The following is a 21,120-nucleotide window of genomic DNA, read 5'->3' on the forward strand; positions in this document are numbered from 1 at the left end:
TAAAACATTTAGTGCCCTGGTTGAGAACATCTAAGCCGACTATGTGCAGCCTATGCAACCTATGGGACGAAAGTATTTTGCATTTTGTTGTATATGTGTAGTAATGATGGCAGAAAGAAAACGATATTTGAAAGACTGCTTCATTGGCAGAGGTGCTCGTACCTGCAGACATGACATGGTAGTTTTTTTAGACCGTCGGGTATTAAAATGAACGCCAATTTTACTACATTTTTAATACTTGTTAAAAAGAAGTTGGATACTTGTGAGTTGCCCACAGGAAATCTGGAAGTCTAAGATAATTAATCACATCAGTGCTAAGGCAATTCCCCCCTGGTGCTGAACTCTGCAGATTTGCATTGTTCATGACGAGCTCAGCTCGTCATGAGCACACGACCAGTGTACTGCATGACGAGCTGAACTCGTCATGAGCAGCGAAGGGGTTAAGGACAACATTTAGGACTATTTTTATGACATCACACATAAATTACGGAAATATTAATTGACACAATTGATATTAAGTCCTGGAAAGATGACGGTCTGATGTAATGTCTATAAATTGTGTTGATGTTATTTAAGAAAACTAATTTGGATTTTTTGAAAATCGTTGGTCTGTATTTAAATTGGTGTGATTCCTTTAAGGATGCAGTAATCGTAAGATGTTTGTTAATCATGCAAATCAAATTTACCTTACTCCCTCTGTTAGAAAATGCTTTCCCCTTCCCTCCCCTGCTTCACCTATCTCCCCCCAACCAACCACATGCATATATCTACCACCTGCTTAAAGAAAGTGGTAAATAAAAGCAGAAAAACACTATGAAATAGTGAATGGCATGCGGTTTGACAGGTAGAAGAATCTGTTCCTCGTGGCAACTGCCCAGTCCATGGCGTCAAACTCGTAACTGGACGTTACTGGGGTAAATCCACTACAAAGTAAAAAAAAAAAACAATTACATGAGATTTTTCTGCCACTCCAGCACTGTGCAACTTCTAACAAGGGACTATGAGAGGTCTTGGACCGGTCCTGTGACCTGGAGGGTCACACCAATTGTGCCCTTATTTAAGGCAGAGGACTGTCATGGGTTTAACAGCTAGAGCGGTGGTGGCAATGCACCCTGTTGTAAGGATCAATAGCCTGATGTGATCTTTGCATCATGGTCAGTGGAGTGGCGTCCTACTGACACACCCATGTAATGCTCCATTTCTATACCTGTGCCCAGACTTTGCACCCACATCAAGTACGTGTTTAGGGTGTTGGTGTGCGTAGGATAAATGCAATGTGAGAGTGCTAGTCTAAGGGACACCCCCCACCTCCACCCCCAAGACCCTCCCAACAGTTCAGGGCAGAAAATAATACGCTACGACAACGTGATTGTTGAGGCCCAGTTAGACGATTGTGTGCTGCCAACCCGCCCGTTCAAGGTTGCATTTGCCAAATTCCTAACACAACAGGGTCTGAATCTACTGGCTTCCTGGAAAGCCTGAGTTGGGCTTTTAGTGGCTGAATTCCAGACTACTCGGTGTCAGAGGCCCATGAGGGACTACAACTACTCCAGTGTCGAACACCCTGTCTGAGCTTATGCCTGTGGTCCAGCCGGCCACAGTGTGGGCTCAATTACTGACGGTCGGGCCTCCAGAGGAGCTGCACTTACAGCTAGGTGTGACTGCTACCTTGGGACTGCTGATCTTCAGGCAAAGGCAAAGAAAAAACTGAGTGGGTGCCCTACTGAATGCAGCACTACCTCCAGGACAAAAGCGCTCCACAAAAGCCTGCTAGTGGGTCACTGCTCTCTCGAGTGTTTGCGCGTGCCATTCAAGTGCCGGGAAACAGGAAAGAGACCCAGACAAGACTGACTCATCCTGTGGAAGGGTAAGACGCTTACGACAGAGCATAAACACATTGGGGTGACTGGAGTGACAGAACTGCACCTATGCTATATTCATGATACTCCTATATGCCCCTAGAGGGAAGGGGGTATCAGAACCGGACGCACCTGTCTGCTGCACATGGTAGTCTGGCATGCCTGACTATCTTTTCACCCAGACTGTCCATAAAGTTGATTATAGTGCCGCTACACACATAACTGGGGTGGCAGAGTGGGCTAAAGAACGGTGATGGATTAAACCCAGATCTTTTGACTGGGTGTGAGTGTTTGATTGATTCAGATGCTCCGTCCATCACCACCCCCTTTGGTACCGCTTTTGGCCGCCATAAGTGTGGCAGGGTATGCTCAGACGTGAGTCTCTTGCTCACTTTGCCACTGGATTCAAGCAAGCCGGGCTGAAGAAGGCTGAAATGCCAGAAACTGGTCCTCAGAAGCTTGTTTCCGGTCCAGGGAAGACATGGCTTGGCAGTTCGGGCTGGACTGTTCCCATGAGGCACAGGGTCAGATTGATTTGCATATAGCCATGTCTGAACTGGGGTGGCAGAGTGGGCTAAAGAACGGTGATGGATTCAACCCAGATCTTTTGACTGGGTGTGAGTGTTTGATTGATTCAGATGCTCCGTCCATCACCACCCCCTTTTGTACCGCTTTTGGCCGCCATAAGTGTGGCAGGGTATGCTCAGACGTGAGTCCCTTGCTCACTTTGCCACTGTATTGAAGCCAGCCGGGCTGAAGACGGCTGGAAAGCCAGAAACCGGTCCTCAGAAGCTTGTTTCCGGTCCAGGGAAGACATGGTTTGGCAGTTCGGGTTGGACTGTTCCCATGAGGCTCAGGGTCAGACTGATTTGCATATAGCCATGTCTGAACTGGGGTGGCAGAGTGGGCTAAAGAACGGTGATGGATTAAACCCAGATCTTTTGACTGGGTGTGAGTGTTTGATTGATTCAGATGCTCCGCCCATCACTACCCCCTTTTGTACCGCACATGGTAGTCTGGCATGCCTGCACTATCTTTTCACCCAGACTGTCCATAATGTTGATTATAGTGCCGCTACACACATAGCAGGGGGAATCCCAGACCATTCGCTGGTGGAGGTGCAACTCGATGGTCCGGTTGTGGACTTCATGCTACCCCCAAGGGTTGATCCATGATATTTATAAGACAAGACGTTCAAAGGTCGTATGAGAGATGGAGCAGACTTCTATTTTAAGGAGAACGGGCGGCCTGTTGAATCAGCTTGTGTGCTATAGGATGAATTCAAGGCAGTGATTCGAGGCCAGACACAAGCCTTGATTGGGGGAATGTCGAAGGAACGTAAATTGAAGTGCGAGGCTCAGAACAGGGAATATGCTTTCCTGGAGGCACGCCTGGCAAGTGGGGAATCAGTTTCTCTCCTATTGCACCATCAACTGAAGCAGCACACATTAAGAGCAGTAATGGAAAATAGCGGGCACTCATGCGCTGGCTACCCAGCATTGTCTCTATGATGTCGGTGATAAAGCCAATGAGTTGCTTACATGGTTAGAGAGACAAGACAAAGGACGGAACTGGATCCTTGAGACACTGACAACAAGGGGAAGGAAATACCGGGAGAGACTTACTGAAAGACCTGACCCTGCCAATGCTAACGAATGAGGACTGAGACGCACTAGACAAAGACCTGACAGTAGACTAAATAAATAAGACAATAGGAACCTTGCAAACAGGGCAAGCGACGGGGTCCGATGAACTCCCCTTAGAATTATATAAAAGCATGATGGATAAAATCAGGGAGTACCTCCAGAGGAGGTTTCAGACTGCCTGAAAATAAGAGGACCAAAGAACGTCTGAGGTGGTGGTCATCCCAAAAATGGACGAACCAGCAACTGAGTGTGGGTCTTATAGACCTACCTCCCTGCCTAATTTTGAGACTAAGGTCCTTGCGTAGGCCCTGGTGATCTGCCTGCGGACATTAATTTCAACAGTGGATCATCCTGATCAATCGGTCTTTATGCCACACCAGGGAAGGCGCTTAAATCTCCCGACACCTTAATGGAGTACCATATGCAATAGGGGATTCCTTTGCTGAACCAGTGGTGCTGCTGTCAAGCTCTCGTATGTGGCCCCTCTAGCGTGCATGCGCGTCAATAATACAGTCTCCCGAGTCTTTGCCGTCCGACAGGGATGCTCCTTGTCTCCTATGCTCTTCACACGTGCGTGGGTTCGCCAGGACCTCTCATATGGGGTACGCCAGTTGATCAGGAGTGGGATGAGAGAATCTCCCTCTACACTGACGTTTTGCTACAGGACACGTAATCAGCCTTCTTGAGTGAACGAATCCTACACATTTTACATATATTTAGAGATTATTCAGGAGATAATATCAACTGGAAGAAGTCCTTAACATTCCTGCTGGTGGCAGGGACCCTGCGGCTGCACTCTAGGTGCACAGTTCGGGTGGCACTACATGGCTTTAAATATTGGGCGTGTTTATTACAAGAGAACCACAGGCAGGAACGTACTCCCGAAATTAGATCGGCTTCGCAGGGATGCCCCACACTAGTGGGCACTCCCGCTCTCCTTACTGGGCCGAGTGGCCCTATTTAAAGTGATGACCCTCCAGGGCCTCCTGTACATCGTGCAAAAAACGTCCTTTATGATCCCACCAGAGATTTTCGATGATGACCGAGTCTGGTGGCGGATCGGCTCTGAGGAAGAGTGGATCCTCCTCTGGCGAGCGATATTTCTTGAGAATCCTCGCTGGAGTGGCCTTTATTGTCGCTGGCGTGAGGAACACCTCCATAACCGGTTCTATAATCCCCGGAACCAAGGGTAGCAGAGGTTTGGGCGCAGACCTGTGATGCAAAGTCTCGAAAATAACTGAGGTTTTGGTCTGGTGCGTTGTCAAGGGAACTCCCAGCTTAAGAGCCCCTTGGCCCAAGGTGTCTTGAAAGGTAAAGATGTCATCCATGGGAGATATTCTGGATGGAGGACTGTCCGTCAAGGTCGGAGAATAATCCCCATGAGATCGAGTAGGGGAAGAGGAAGAAGTGGGAGATCTGCTTTCCCTTCTTCTGCTCCTAGTCCTGGACCTCCGTCTGCTGGAGGAAACTGGGGTGCGCGATCGTTCTCTGGGCCTAGACACTGGTTTGTCTCGATCTGCTGCTAGCCTGGCCACTGTTTCCTTGTCTGGCGCCCAGTGATGGAGAGGCCTGTACCATCTTTGTGACAACCTGATGGAGGGCGACTTCTGAGTATCTCTCCTCACAGGCAAACTTGTTGGTGGGGGTGATCTCCTCTGTTCATGCAGCGAACGAGCAGGAGAATGCCTGGACCTCTCACTGTCGGGGCAATATATCACTACATCTGGAGCCCTATTCTGGTGAGAAGAGTGAGAGCCTGAAGAAGATGATGAAAGGCTCACTGGAGGCAAATTCTCTCTGGAAAGGCTTCTAGAGTGGGATCTTGAGCGACTCCGTGATGCCTGATCCGCTGGGCCCCTCTTCTTTTTAGCAGGAAGACTCCTGCTCCCAGGAGAATGCTCAGTACACCTAGACTGTCTCCCTGAGGTCGTCTCTCCTTCTGCCGCCAACCCTAACTGTGGAGATCTCTGCTGCGTCGGCTGTCTGTGACCTCGCGAGGGAGATGGTAAACTCGAAGTCGTAGCATTCTGGGTCAACGTGGACCTGGGCAGGACCGGCCTCGACACCGATGATGGAAGCTGTGTCGAGGCTAGTTGAACCTCTCCTTGTGGAGATCTCTGGCCCGACGTCCAACGCCCTGTGGATTCAGATGGAGAGATTTGCCTCGACATCGGACTTCGTTTTGAGAAGTCGACGACATACGACTCGACGTTGAGAGTCGACGCTTTGATGACGACGGAGGATGCTTCGACGTCGAGCACCGGTGGTGCGGCGTTGACGGAGACTGCCTCGACGTCGAGTGCCGGTGATGATGCGTCGACGGAGTGTGTCTCGAAGTCGAGCGCCGGTGGTGAGGCGACGACAGAGTGTGTCTCGAAATCAAGCGCTGGTGGTGGGACGTCGGAGTGTGCCTCGACGTCGAACGCTTATGACTAGGCGTCGACAAAGGAAGCTTCGCCGTCGAAGTCCTGTGATGCTGTGTCAACGACAGCTGTCTCTACATTGAGCTCCTATGCGTCAACGGAGACCTCTCCCTCGACGCCGAATGTCGCCCAGTTGCAGTCAGCGGAGGTACCTTGGATCTCGATGCGGAAGTCTTCATCGTCGAAGGAAGATGACTCGTCTTCGACGTCGTCTTCGTCGCCGCTGGAAACCTCGACGCCGAAGGTGAACAAGTCGGTACTTCTCTCGACGTCGATCGCGTCCTTCGTTTTTTCTGTCCCTTAGGAGACCTACCTCTTTCAGAGAGGCCATAGATCCTTATCCTCTCTCTATCCTTGAGGTTTCTCCTAGAAAGATTCTTGCAGTGTTCACAAGTGTCTGCAGAGTGTGTCTCAGGGAGACAGAGGATACACACAGGGTGTGTATCAGTCCTAGCCTTCTTCTTCCCACAGGAAGGGCAGGTGTTAAAAAGAGAAGGCATTTTGACAAAAATATTCCTTTTTTGAAAGTCAAAAAAAGCAGCACTAACACTCTAAGCCTAAAAGATGTCGAGTGAAAGTAAAAATTGAGGAAAATCACTAGTATTTTTTGACAGAAAGTCAAAAAAGGGAGGAGCTGTTAAACCAAGGTCCTGACTGAAGGAGCCGGAAAGAACAACTGTCCTAACTGTCACCCCTGAGGCATGATGGGAAGCCAGGGGTCATAGCTGCCTTAAAAGCATGGTGACAGTTTTATTTGTTGAAAATGGTTTCATTTTCTATGCTTTTGCTTTACAATGCAGCCTATGGGCTAACAATGTCTATTTATTAGCAATTTTCATGATTTACGAGTATTCTGCTCATTAAAACACAGAGTTCAAGGTCCATTTGACCTAATGTGTTTTTATTTACTTGCTAATTCAGTACATGACTGAGTAATTACATTGTTTAGCCTCAGTTTTGGGGCTGCATTGGTGTGAGAAAAAATGATATATGTGCATACATATATGTGGAGCTAGTTATATGTGATTTACATATATATTTTTTCCGGGATCCCCGCACGTGGGCGGGAATATTCAGTGATTATGACTATTGATGAGGATCCCCTGGAAGAGAACTTGGGTTGTAAGGGTTGAACCTGGCCTCTACTCACAAGGTGACCCAAGTATGTAACCTTTCCCTGCCCTATCTGGCACGTGCATGCCTTGATAATGAGGCCTGCACTTCTCAAAGCCTCCAGTACTTTCCTAAGGTGGATCAGGTGATCCTGTCAGGTGGAGCTAAAAACAGCAATATTGTGTAGATATGCTGCACCCAACGATTCCAATCCAGCAAGGGTTAGTTCACCAACCTTTGAAAAGTGGCAGGTGCATTTTTCAAACCAAAGGGCATTACAGTGAACTGATAATACCCATCTGGGGTTGAAAATGCAGATATTTCTTTTGCTCCTGGAGTCAGACCTATATGCCAGTACTCTGATGTGAGATCAAACATATTCAAATACTTGGCTGCTCCCAACTTGTCAATAAGTTCATCTGCCCATGGAGTTTGGTATGCATCGCTTTTGGTCACAGCATTCACGCCCCAATAGTCCTCACAAAACCTCATTTCTTTCTTACCATCCTGGCTATGAGGCTTGGGGATTAAGACAACTGGGCAGGTCCAGGGGCTCTCAGAAGGCTTTAGAACTCCCAATTCCAGTATCATGCTTACTTCAGCTTTGATGCTCTCTTTCACATGTTCAGTCTGCCTGTATGTTTTATTCTCGAAAGGTAGTCTTTCATCAGCGTCTACATCATGGACACACCAGCTAGTCTGGGGAGAGGTCAAAAAGAAGAGCTCATTAAACTGATTTAGGATTTGCCTGCAATCAGCCTCCTGATGGGCAGGTAGGGTGTCTGAAAAGACCACACCTTCCACTGACCCCTCTTTTGGATTGCTGTACAGGTCAGGGGCAGGTTCACTCTTTGCTTCCTGATCCTCATCTGTAACCATGAGCATGGTCACATCTGCCATGTCATAGTAGGGTGTAAGGCGGTTGACATGGTTGACCCTCTTATGACTCCTGTCAGAGCCAGAATCTACCAGGTAGGTGACCGCCCCTTTTCTTTCTAGGACAGGGTAGGGTCCACTCCACTTACCTTGCAGAGCCCTAGGAGCCACAGGCCCAAAAACCCATACCATCTGCCCCGGCTGGAACTCAACCATAGCAGCCTTTTAGCATTACCAGAGCTTCTGGAGCTCTAGGCTGGCCGCAACGTTTTTGCTTGCTTTTTCCACGTACTCATACATCCTGGAGCAAAAGCCAAGCACATAGTCCACTATCTCTTGCTAAGGTTCACCAAGAGGTTTCTCCAATCCCCCCTTCACAAGGCACAGTGGTCCCAACAGGAAACCCAAACAGAAGCTAAAATAAGGAGGACCCCACTCCCTTCTGTGGCCCTTCCCAATAGGCAAAAAGCAGGCATGGAAGTGAGACATCCCATCTTCTTTTGAGTTTTTGAGGAAGTCTACCGATCATGCCCTTCATGGTCTTGTTAAATCTTTCAACACAGCCATTACACATAGCAGAGTGGTTTTGGCCACACTGACCAGGTTTTATGCAGCGGGGTATTGGAGGACCCACATTTGGACTCCTAATATTATGCCGTTCAATTGCAACACGCAGCTCGATGGTTCAACACAGACCCTAGTTGGGAAATGCGGCTCTTGGTGGGAATGATGGAAGCTGGTTGTCTTCTAGAGCTGTTAATGGAGGAATCAGGAACACCGAGAGATACTCCATATATTGTGCGACAGGCGGCCAGAGTATGGCAATGGTTTGTAGTGAGAGTACTTAAGCGCGCACCATTCCATCCATAGGGAGCTGCAAATCTGGACATTAAAACCAATCAGGCAGATGGCACTCAGTATGTCCTTCCAGGCATGGAGGGAGGGGGATGCGAGCAATAGGGTGAATTGTACCCAGATGAGACTTATCTCCTTTGAACATGCCCTCAAAGAGTTTGGTCTAAGCCAGGGGCAATTTTTACAACATGCGGGCTCGGCAGACACAACTAAGCACACCTGGCCATGCTATGTGACAGCTCCGCCGCATACTCAAACCCCTGAGATACTGCTAACCTATGGTGCGTGTAGACACCTAATTATGCATCTTTACAGAACAATGCGATCAGATACAGTAGGCACTACGCACGGGCCCGAGAGTCCTGGAATTAAGACTTTGACATTCCAATGGAAGATCAAGACTGGCCGCGGGCCTGTGAACTAATACGTATGGTTTCTAGTAATGCCTATTTTCGACTGATACATTATAATTTTCTGCAAAGAACCTACTTAACGCCACAACACCTTCATAGAATGGTCGGGTCTTGCCCAGATATATGCTTGCGCTGCAACAATGTGGGGGCTGATTTCTTACATTAACCATGATCCTGCGATGCAATACACTCCTTCTGGCAACTAGCTGTCGAAGAAATGGTGCATGCCACACAACTAAGTATTGAGCTGACACCCAAATGGTGTTTATTAGGCCTCTTTAGATGCCAGAAGGGCGCAAGATAACCTATACATTTGGTCATTCGCCTATGGTACTGGCATGACGTAGAATTGCAATCACATGGCTGCCCCAGCATGCCGCAACGATTGCGCTCTGGCATAGAGATGAGCCTTTTCTTCTACGGCGGATGCTTCGATCTCGTCTTGGTCAGATTTTTCCCAGAAGATATCCAGAGTGTGTTGAATGCTTTGACGCTGCCTCTCTCGTCATCGAGCCTGATGATCGGGTAGAGCCTCTTGGACTGAAACGACGTACAAGCGTCGCAGTCTTCCTCCTTGTGAGCTGGAGAGAGGCACAAGTTACAAACTTGATGTAGGTTGCTGCGAGGGTACTTGGCGTGGTACCCAGGACAGAAATGGAATGGAGTTCGTTCCATTTTCAGATGGCTGGCCCTACGCAGTAAGGCCCGACGGTTGCCCCACGAGGGTTTCTATTGAAAATGGAGAGTTTGTCGATCTATTTGAAATGCGGGAGAACACGGAAACGGGTACTGAAACAATACCGTTGAGGGTAGAGTGGACAGTGCACTGAGGGGAACCCAAAGAGCGGTTTCGGAGCGCAGCAATACACATCCGAATCCGTTTGGGGTAAAAAACAATCTAACAATGGAGTCGATGCCCATGCGCACTATCACCGAAAGGTGGAGTCACCTTACCTCGTGAATGGAAAGACTTCTTCAAAGAAAAACAACTTGCAAACATCCGGACCCAACACAAGATGGCAGGAGTATGCAAAGCATGTGCATCTACAGCACACATGCCTCGAACAGAGGAGTAATGGCCCCAAATCCCTGCCATGGTATCTTGTCATCTTTTGGCTGAGTGTGCCATGTGATGTGGTAGGCTATAGGGATTGGTGTGATTTGGTCATTTTTGACAAGGTGGAGTGCTGAATGGTTAGGCAAATTTTGATTTTCTTTTTGGGATTGTGTGAAATAGAGCGGTACCTACCGTATGATGTAAATAAATGACATTGCTAATATACCATAAGGATGTGGGGTGAGGGATGTATGATGGTACAATGCAGTACATAACACTGCAGTACCATCACAACGCAGCTTTTACAACGCAAATCGTTACCACGACTTGCGCTGTAGGGTGCTGGACTTAGGAATAGTATGATTTACTATTCCAACTCCAGCCTACGTACAGTAGGGAAGGTGTTGGTATAGTAAATCACACTATTCCTTAGTCTAGATCGCCCTCCAGTGCAAGTCGTGGCAACGACTTGCGTTCTAAAATCCGGTTGTAATGGTACTGCGGTGTTAAGACAGCGTCGTAATGGTTGTTTACTGGGGTGAGTGTTATTAGGGCCAAAGCCTTGCTGATTATATGCAGAATAACAGGTCTGGGAGGTCACTACTGACTAGCAGGTTAGCAGCTGCACAGGCCTTGGGCATTGATCCAATTGAGGATAATATGTGACGGACACTGGTGACTGGAGTTGGCTAGCAACAACGCTAGCCTCTGGTATTCATTACAGGCAGGGTAACAATACATGTCGATATTGACTGGAACTGGTTGGCAGTAGAGTTGACCTCTGGTTTTGAATATTTGCAGGATTTAAGGTACAGGGGTCACTACTGACTGGAGTTACCTAGCAGGATAATAGGTCTCAGGGAGCCAATACTGACTGAAGCTGGTTAGTATGATCACTAGTCCCAAGGCGCTACTAATGACTCAAGTTGGCTAGAATGATAACAGGTCCCAGGGGGCCAGTACTAACAGGAGCTGGCTAGTAGGCTTACATACAGGTCCAAGGGGCCACTACTGACTTGAGCTAGCTAAAAGAATAACAGGCCCAAGGGTGGTGGGGTGCGAGTGGCACCAGTGACCGGAGTTGGCTAGAAGCATTGACAACCTTTGGTATTGATTAAATGCAGGATTCCAGGTCACAGGAGGCACTGCTGAATACAGCTGGCAAGCAGCAGTGGTGGCCTCTAGGAAGAAGGAATTGACAAAGCATAACTGGATATGCTGGTTTCTTTAATACAGATAATTGGGTACACATAAATGCCACAGCGTGCATTGATATATTACATTACCAAATTACAATATTCTTCTATTAATTTGATGTGTCTGTTCGCCTTAATATGCCTGCAAAGTTACATGATTCTATTAGGGCCCAGAACCATTTTATTTAGTGATGTCCATCTGCACACTTTCCTGCATCTTGCAGTAACTTGAACATTGACAAACAGAAGTGTTATTTCCAGAAACAGTGAATTCTGCAGCTTGTCTGTGTATCTTTTATCTGCACCTTACGGACTCCTCACATTCCTCTCGAGAGAAGATCCTGCCTCCTACTCATTAGTGTCGTTTCAGTAACTGTTTCTATCACGTGTTCATGTTTCATTGACTTGTATTAGGAGAAAAGTATATAAAAATACTTTGTGTACCCTTAGCATTATATACTCCAACTTGCTTTAGAGTGGATGCTCTCGTCCATTGCAAAGACAATTGTCACTTGTTAGTTTGCTTGGCCTTTTGCTATTTTTGCATTAAATGTATGATAGACTTGTTGGCCTCCAGGTGTGTTGTGTTTTATTGTACATATCACAAGAGATGACGAGGAAAATGACAGTCCAGTATACACATTCTTCATATGAATCAGCTCAGAGTATACTGTTCTGGAGGTTCAGTTCCAGAGACATTATCTCTAACTGAACGCAGGCACCCTAGGAAGCATGTACATTTCAAACCAGTTGCCCTCTGATGCGGCGTCCTCGCTATTGGATGAGTCAGTATGTCCCGAATTTTAGAAGGGTTACCGTATCTAGTGCCCTCTGTTAGACAGTGCTCACCTGTGGTAGTAAGATGTTAATAGGCACCTTATCACCTACGCACGGTGCAGGGCTTTGAGATACAGAGCTCCTCAGGCTGTGGAGAAGATTAGGCCACATTTACCCATTTTCCCATATTTGGTCCTGATGAAATGCCAACAGATTGCTCCATGACTACACAAGGCATGAAAAACGTTGACCTCAAGTATAGACCCCAGCTTACCAGCAGGTCCATAGGTGATCGCCACTTTCACACAGTGATAGGGGCCATTAGTTCCTCAATTTCTCTGCCACTGTTTTTAATCTCAACATGGACCTGGAAGATCACATGAACTATATTGTAGCAACTGTTCGATAATTGATCTTATATTCAGACTTCACCAATCTCACATCTTATGACACAACATCCTCTGTCCTACTATGCTCATCCAGCATACTTTATAAAAGATCTCCGACAAAGTGCGCTCTGGTGGTGCCCGCCAGGCATTGTAGCGCCGGCCTGGTGAGGAGTATAGCCCAATGATGAAGCATGTCACCTTCAGGTGAGTGAACGCAACTTGTCTTAAAAGCACATGCTTTCTAGGGTGACTGCATTCAGTTACAGATAATGACTCTCTGACTGAACCTCCGGAACAGTAAACTGGGATTTGATTGTGTTTTATTTTAACAAATGTACATAGCAGATATTGGCGCTAGCTTGTTTCACAAAAATGATCGGATACCTGCCTCCGAGCGCACTTCTTACAGACGAGTATGGGGTTATCATGTTGCTGCTACGAACTCCTTACCTGTGCGAGTTATCAGGAACGATGCAGGAGCAGACCCAAACCAGCCACATGTGGAGATCAATGGCAAATACTGAAGATTTAACAGAGCTTCCAAGCTGGTGACCATTACTTAATTGACCCTGAAAATAAAAGACACGTTTTTAGTATTTTGGTGACTCATGACCATAAAAAACAAAGGTTATAAATTCAATATTGTCTCAAATACTTAAAAAATGGAACTGGATGCGCTGAATTGGATGTTGCCCCAGGTCATGCGTGACACCTTTCACCAGTATTGCTTATGGGACTTGTAGTTTTGTTTTTCTCATTAAAAGGATGGGTTCTAAAGTCCCAGTGTTCTAAGCGATGTTAGTTAAAATCAGAGGCCTGAGTGAGGGTGAAGCAGGACACTGCTCTGCTTAGCAGTGAGATGACTGACAGTTCCCCAGCCCTTCCATTCTTTGACAGACAGAGGCTCATCAGCCGTTCATATTTTTTTGCAATGGGAAAGAAACTTTTATTGCAGCTTGTGTCAACTGAAGAGATAAGACCCCTGGACGTGTTTATTTAACTACTGACAAACATGAACAATCAAGAACATGAGTTTCTGGAAAACTATCAAGCACCCAATCAGAATCAGCCGCCCTTCACACCCAGGAATTCCTGAGGCTTTGGAGAGGATGAATTGCACGTGGTGTAAGAGGAACACTACATCGACTCAAAGCTCACTTCTCAGAGATGTACTGAACTGCCAGCCTCATGGCACACTTAGCCAGCTCTTCACCTCCTCCTCCTCAAACTGTTGACCAGCTATCAGGGCAAATGACCAGGCAAGGTGGTCAACTCCATACTCCTCCAAGTCAGCAAGCACTCTGGTCGAGCCAATCCTAATCCCACATGGATGTTCCCCATCACAACTATTTTATGGGTACTAAGTCATGTTTCTGCTAAATGTATGGGTCAAAGAGTGAAAGATTATACTAGGAAATGCTGAAAGAGAAATCATGAAGTTTTTCAATATTTCTGACTCTGCCACAGTACACAGGAGCATTATTTCTCTACAGCAGTAAATCATGTATGCGCCCTGTAGAAAGCACGTTTGAATGAAACATGGAATGCATTGCAGCCAACAATCTATGCAACATCATAGCAGAGTGCAAGATAACTTGTGTTATTATTCCAGCAGAACGAAATGCCATTCCTAATGTGTACCTCATTTTAAAGACAAACCCAGGAAAATGTACGGTCTGTGTTGTTCTTCTGCCAGTTAAAAGACTATCACCATTAATGTGCCAGGAAATAAAATACTATGAGAAATCCTACTTGTTGGCAGGGTGCTGCCTGCCACTATATTGCAGGTTACTTCCAACATAATCTAAGAAGTCTGTAGGCACCAGCTGAGTTAGAGTTGGTAACAGCACCTGGGCAGACAATTAGACAACGGTCGCAGGGGGCTGGAAGAGCAGAGTGCACAGCGGCAAACCGTGAAACAGAGGTAATTGAGGAGCAGTTGCCCTACATAGGTTTAAAATATGAAAGGGCTGTAATTGTTTTTCCTAATAATCAAGGACACTAAAACTAACCCTAAAGCGACGGCGCTAGTCACATGGGTACAGGTTATTGAATTGGTATTGGCAAAAGGGGCCTCGTGATCTAATCCCAGAGGAGGATTGGAATAGGGAAGCAGCATTTAAAACAGGCTATAGGATTGGTGACCTGAGACCAGAGTGCGAGTAATGAAGAAGGAAATCTAAAAGATGGCACCGTCCCAAGCAATAACCCGTAAGACTATAAAACGGGAAAAAGAATGAGATGAACATTCCAGTGGCAGGTGAAGGGAGCGGAGTAGGTAAATCTAAAGGGGCGATGAGTGAGCCAACTGGAAGGAAAAAACAAGTAGCAAGGAATGTACAATCCTTTACACTAACACTGCAATCAGCAAAACCAAAAATAGCAAAAGGTGGTTCATCAGTGTCTAACTCAATCAAAGACTTTTTGGGAAGACATTTCAAGGGGAAGGATGTGACGGAAAAGGACTCAAGTGCCGAGGCCTACCCAACCTCTGAGTCCATGGGCGAGGTTGGTCTAGCCTCTCCAAACCAGGCCATATTTAACATCTCTGGGGTTTCTTTGAATCCACGGCTGTCCTCTTCGCCAAGAATGTTCCAGGGGGAGCCGTCGAAAGCAATGTTGGGCGAGTTGTCACAAATCAGAGGGTTAATGCCGGCATTAGTTAGACCGATTGGTGGGGAACAGGAGGGGGTAGGCGGTAAGGATGAAGAGGTTGCTTTGTTAAGGGCTCCCAAGCTAAAGAAAGAGGAGCCAATGATTGTGAGGAAATGGGGTGAAAGGAGATATTACATGAGTGGATTCCCGAGCTCAAAGGGGAAGAGGAGGTCGCCCTTAGAATAAGACAACAACTAAGACATCATGTAAGGAAGGTGAGAAGAGTGAAAGGAGAAAGGAAGAAACAAGAATGTCAAGAGAGGGAATTAACGCAAAGATCAAAGGAGTATAGCAAAGCTGATAGCCGAACGAGAAGAACCTTGGAATAGGCTAGAAAGATCAAAGATCACTAAAAGTAGTCTGGCACCAACAACGAAACGGAAAAAGGAGAAAGAGGAGAAAGGTACAGAATTGAGGATAACTACACAATTGGGACCTGGAAATCCTAGACGTAGTAAGACCACCAAAGAAAAAGATTAGGGAGACATTCCAACAAAGAGAAGGGAAGCTAGATTAATGGGAGACATCCACGGCGTAAGGCAAGATTGTACCCCCGACTTATGGGGTTTCCTAGAACCTTCCGGCCAGGACAAAGGCGGGAAAAAAGCCAGGAAATTAAACCCACTAAATCGATCACAACTTATATTCTCCATGTCAAAATGTGCAAGTCTCGGCAGCATTGGCACAGAGGACCTTAGAAAAGTAGGGTTTGTTACAAATAGCAAAGGGGGTGATGTGACCCAGCTCCTCTTCTACTCTGCCTTGGTGAAAGCCGCTGCAGAAAATGCCAAAAATAAGCTGCAAAAGAAGGGGATTAGAGTGGTAAGAAGGGAGGAATTCCAGGGGCAGCACTTCCTTACGAATCATGCTGGACTAGGGTTACGGCAGATAAGGTTAATCAACTCAAGTTGGAATAAGAAGGAGGATCTTGCAATACCTATAACTGAAAACAAATTTGCAAGATACAACACAGATATATTTGCTGGAAATAGGTTTAATGTCCTAGCATCCCCAGAATTTAGGGAGTAAGAAGAGGAGGGGTTCCTGAGTGAAATCGACTAGGAGCATGGGTCGTCACACAGCCTATTAGTTCTATCATGGAATATAAATGGCTACAAGAAAATATCGACTCAGAATAATTTTGATAAATTCATTAAGAGTAATGATATTGTCTGCCTGCAGGAGACTTGGCTGTGTGGCGATACCCGAGCAACCCTAGTTACAGAAGGTTTCGCCCAACACTCTAAAGCAGCAAAGAAAAATACTCTGGGGAGGCCATTGGGGGGCCAACTAACGCTGATTTCCACACAGATAGCTAGGAAGGTTCAGAATTTGAAACTACATTGTGATTGGGCATTAGGCTGTAGGGTCCTACTGCAGAAGTCGGATCCCTGCTTTGATGGAATATAGATTATAAACGTTTATATACAGAAGGGAAAGGACAATGAATAGAAGGTGAATTTAGGAAAACTGAAAGACGATATAGGGTCTGTTAGCATAAAGTATCAGAAGGATATATTATTGGTGTTCAGTGATTTTAATCATACATTAGACCCCAAAGGGTGGATAATTGGCACAAGGAATTTTTAGACTCTTATAATATCGAAGTAGCCATTTTCCCTAGAGGAGAGATCTCGCCAAAGGATGCGACTTTTACTCAGCTGATGGGTTCACTGGGCATGGTGTGCGTAAATGGGAGAATGCAGCCAGATCGGCCAGCAGGACGCACTTTTTTGAGGGGCCTGCAACTCTGCCCAATAGATTATGTGTTTTGTCAGGCCTGGTGCTTTGGGCTTATTAGAAATTTTGAGGTGGTGAAAATGAAAGGTAGCGACCATTATCCATTGAGGGCAGAATTACATCTATCAAGAAGCAAAAATAGAGAAAGGGTTTTGCAGGTACATGTGGATTATGCAAAACGGTTGACAACTAGTATAACAGAGGAATATATCGAGAAATTAAAGCAAACCCAGCAGGCTATTCCTGTAGAAGAAATTCAATTAAGAAATGGAATTGCCTGGTGTGAATCCACCATAGGCAAGCTGGTGGACACCTTAAAGAAAAAAATTAAATTAAGAAAGGCAGGGCCTGGGAGACATAGTGTTTATTTGAACACCTGGTTTGACGATGAATGCCGGGTAGCCAAGGCACAGATCAGGCAGAAGGCGAGAAGATTAAGGGTCAGGTTTAATGTGGAATTATCTCTGTCCCTCCAGTTACTAAGGTCAACATACAAAACACTAATTCGGAACAAAAAAAGAACCTGTAAAGATAAGTGCTGGGCAAATATGTTGGAGGTAATTGAAACTAGAGATGTCAAAGGATTTTGGAAATTAGTCCAAGAAAGTGTGGGTAGAAAAGCAGGTTCTCTAGACTGTATGGTCCCTGAAGATGAATGGGTGGGCTACCTGGGAGAAATATATGGGAAATGGCCTATACAAGAAGAGTCAAGGAAGCCAGTTTGGCCACAGCTGAGGGTTGACATAAAAGAAGACTTTACCTCAAGCTATATAAAGAAAATTATAGCAAGTTTGGAGCTTACCCGCACTGCAGGCCCAGATAATCAGATTATACGCCCAGAACAGGGGGGTTTAAAGCAGGCCACTCCACAATTGACCATTGCTTCGCTCTATGGGCAATAGCGCGGAAGTCGATTGAAACGCAGGGAAGTTTATTATGCTATTTTGTGGACTCCCGCGCAGACCGGGAGCTGTTGTGGGAAGCCTTAACTAGCTACTGTATCCCAAAAGAATTGTTAAGTCTTGTTAGACTCGGGGGTCTCTGGTTGGCACAAGTGCGTACTTGCGACAAGCAGGGGCCTCCTCTAGTCAGGGCAAGGGAACTACTCCTTCGAATAACCCCTGCTCACCCTCTAGGTAGTGTGGCACGAGCAGACAAGGCTAATCTTCAGGGCGATAGTTAGTTAAGCATTTATGATCATACACAGTAAACCCACTGACCCACCACAAATGGACCCCAGTCGTAAGGTTGTATCAAAAATACGTAGACTTTATGTAAAATACTTCAGCTGCAGAGTTATCACAAGACCATATAACATTTAGCGATTTGAGGGCCACCAGATTTAAATAGGCAATTCAGTCTTTAAATGTTCGTTGTTCAGCAAGGTACGATGACAGGGAAAACAGAATGTTGCGGACCCTGGATCCGAAATGAACTCGAGACGGAGTTCAAGGGTACCTTGCTTGTGGAAGTCCGAGGCGTTTCAGGCGCGGCTACTGGTGAGGGCGGACCCGGGACGAGGCCGACGGATCTCCAGAGGATCTCTCCGGCTCGGCGCCCCCTCGAGGAGCGAGGCGGGGGAGCAGGACTGTGGAGGGTTGCGGCGATCCGGGGTCGGATGCAGCTCACGGGGCGAGGCGCCGTTCAGGCCTGCGGGGCGTACAACTTCTTAGCATGGCAGGTCGTACTCGGGGATCTGTGAGGGGCGTCGCGTTCTCAGGCAGACGGGTGCAGCACCAGGCTTCCGGTACCACTGTACGGGGAGGCCTTTCTTGAGGTGCGGCACGAGCCTTGGTATGCAGGAGGGCAAAGCGAGACAGTCATGTATGTTACGACGTACGGATCGTCCGAGGCTATGGCATGCGCTCTATGCAGATTCCGGCTGGAGAAGATGAGGGGCGTACAACGCACTCCGTTAGCAGGCGAGGTGACAGGAGAGCGGGCGGCCCGGCACTGAAGCGAAGAGTGACTCAGGGATGAGCGGGGCTCTCTGCAGCAGGGCGACCAGGCTCCGAGCTGTCACGACCATGGGAGGGGCGAAGGCACCTGAGTCACAACTCCGGCGAGGGAATAAAAACCAAGGCCCAACAGCAGACGGGCACAAGCAGAATAGAACCCAATGGTCCTGGGGTTCAGTTCAGGGGGCAAGCTCGCAATCAAGCCCTTGGAGATCGTTTCAGGCACAAGTCTACAAAGTCCTCTCTGGTCCTTTCCTCTCCGTTCTCAGCAAGGCACCACTGCAGGTCAGTCTTACAGGATACAGACTGGTTTCCTTCCTTCAGCTTCTCTTGGTCCTTTTAGTCAGGCAGAGGTTCGTCGTGGTCAAAACTGGATCTGATTTGTAAGGAGCGGAGCTCCTATATTTATACTGCATTTCTTTTGTCTTTGCAGGCCAAGGGGCCTGAGCCTAGTTCAACCCGGTTGTTGAGTACTCTGTTTACAGGAAGCTGCGGTCTTCTTTCAGGGTGCAGGGCAGAGACATCAGACGCTCCGCAGGAGGTGGAGCCAGCATTGTGGTGGTGGAGTACAACCCTATCTAGAGTCAAGGACTACTCCGCCCACCCATCCTGGTGTAACCACCCTATTCACCACCTGGAGGCCCAGACTGTCCCCGGGAATTCCCCAGCCCTGTCACTCACACAAACCAGACAACAGATACACATCCTGGCAGAGGCGGGCTGAATAGTTAGCCGAGCAAAGGCTAACTTTCTAAAAGTAGCGTTTGCAAACACAGGCTTTTAAAATAAATCTTACTAAAGGAAGTATTTTATTATTCTGAGTTCAGGCATACTAAACTCGACATGACACCGTGTTCCCTGAGCCTGCCGGGACTATGGCGTGTAATAGTTCCAGCAGCCCATCTTGGCTTAAGAGAACAGGTAGCCCTTCAATAGTGAAGAACCAAAAGGGCGGTAATTCATTACTAGGACATTCAGCACTCTAGGCTTGTCCTACCTTATGCTTACAATGCACCCTGCCCGTAGGCCTACCATAGGGGTGACTGATATGAAGGTTAGGGAAGGTTTTAGGGACTGGCAAGTGTGGGCACTTGCTCAGTCAGCGTGGCAGTACCAGACTGTACGCAGGGTCTGCAGTGGCGGACCCGAGACACATGTTACAGGGCCGCTTCTGTGGGTGGCGCAACCAGCGCTGCAAGCCCACTAGCGGCATTTGTATCTACAAGCCCCGGCACTCCTCATGCACGTTACTGGGGACTGACAGTAAACCAAATAAGCCAATCGTGGAATATCAATTACGGATATACTTTTCATTGGGAGCACTTGCATTGCGGCACGGATTGGCCGTGGCGCAGTGCCCTGAGCATCGAATACCAGCAAGACATCTGAGGCACATCAGCAAAAAGCGGAAGGAGACTCACGCCAAGGTGCCAGGTCTAACAAGTCTGATTCAAATACTCCATACTAAGAAATGGGCCCAGATAATTTTAGATATAGATGGAAGTTTATCTGGGAGGATTGAGAATGGAAATGGGTTGCGGCAGGGATGTGTATTGGCCCCCCTGCTGTTTTCCTTGTTCCTAGCAGTTTGCTTTATGCCGACGATCTGGTGATTATGGATCAGACTGAAGTTGGCTTGCAAAGGAAACTAAATATATTTAAGGATTACTGCACCAAGAAAAATCTTGTGATTAATATGGACAAGACTAAAGCCTTGAGCTTTGGTCGGAGGAAAGCTGGGTTCACATGGTGGATGAGGTCAGAGAAAGTAGAAACGGTAACTGAATATAGATATTTGGGAATATGGCTTGAAAAAAGTATGAAATGGTATACTCACCTTGAGGCGTCAAAATTGAGAACTTCAGAATCGATTAGCGGCCTGAAACTGTTTAATAAAGCCTACGGCGCAATGTCAGATAGACCAGTGCTAAAAGCTTACTAGCCCATGGTACCCCCGCAATATCTGTATGGCGCAGAACTGTTATATTTGAGCGGCAAAGAGGGCTGGGATGTCGAGGAAGGCAAAAATGTAAAAAAAAAAACTGTTCACAGTCCCCTTGTCAACAATGGCCCAGGCCATAAGACTTGCATTAGGTCTGACTTCATGGGGCATTCTAGCCGGTATAGCCGTACTCCGCTTCTGGCAACGCCTAGGAGTAGGTG

The 21,120-nt window shown here is 47.1% G+C and overlaps 1 protein-coding gene across 5 annotated transcripts in view; it reads right to left on the bottom strand.

Annotated features, from left to right (window-relative positions):
- The window catches only part of LOC144805647 (uncharacterized), a 435,707-nt gene that overhangs the window by 175,170 nt on the left and 239,417 nt on the right, over window positions 1-21,120 (bottom strand). The window contains exon 1 of one of the 5 annotated variants that reach the window (XR_013605561.1): window positions 13,055-13,167. The exons of 3 other annotated variants lie outside the window; for them this stretch is intronic. The gene's annotated coding sequence lies outside the window, so the exon portion shown is untranslated. Of the gene's footprint in view, window positions 1-13,054; window positions 13,174-21,120 lie in introns of those variants that run through there. One more of the 5 variants, XM_078672166.1, reaches the window with a different exon arrangement.

This window comes from Lissotriton helveticus (genome assembly GCF_964261635.1).
Source record: "Lissotriton helveticus chromosome 1_1 unlocalized genomic scaffold, aLisHel1.1 SUPER_1_unloc_17, whole genome shotgun sequence".
In the NCBI taxonomy this organism is placed as follows: Eukaryota; Metazoa; Chordata; class Amphibia; order Caudata; family Salamandridae; genus Lissotriton; species Lissotriton helveticus.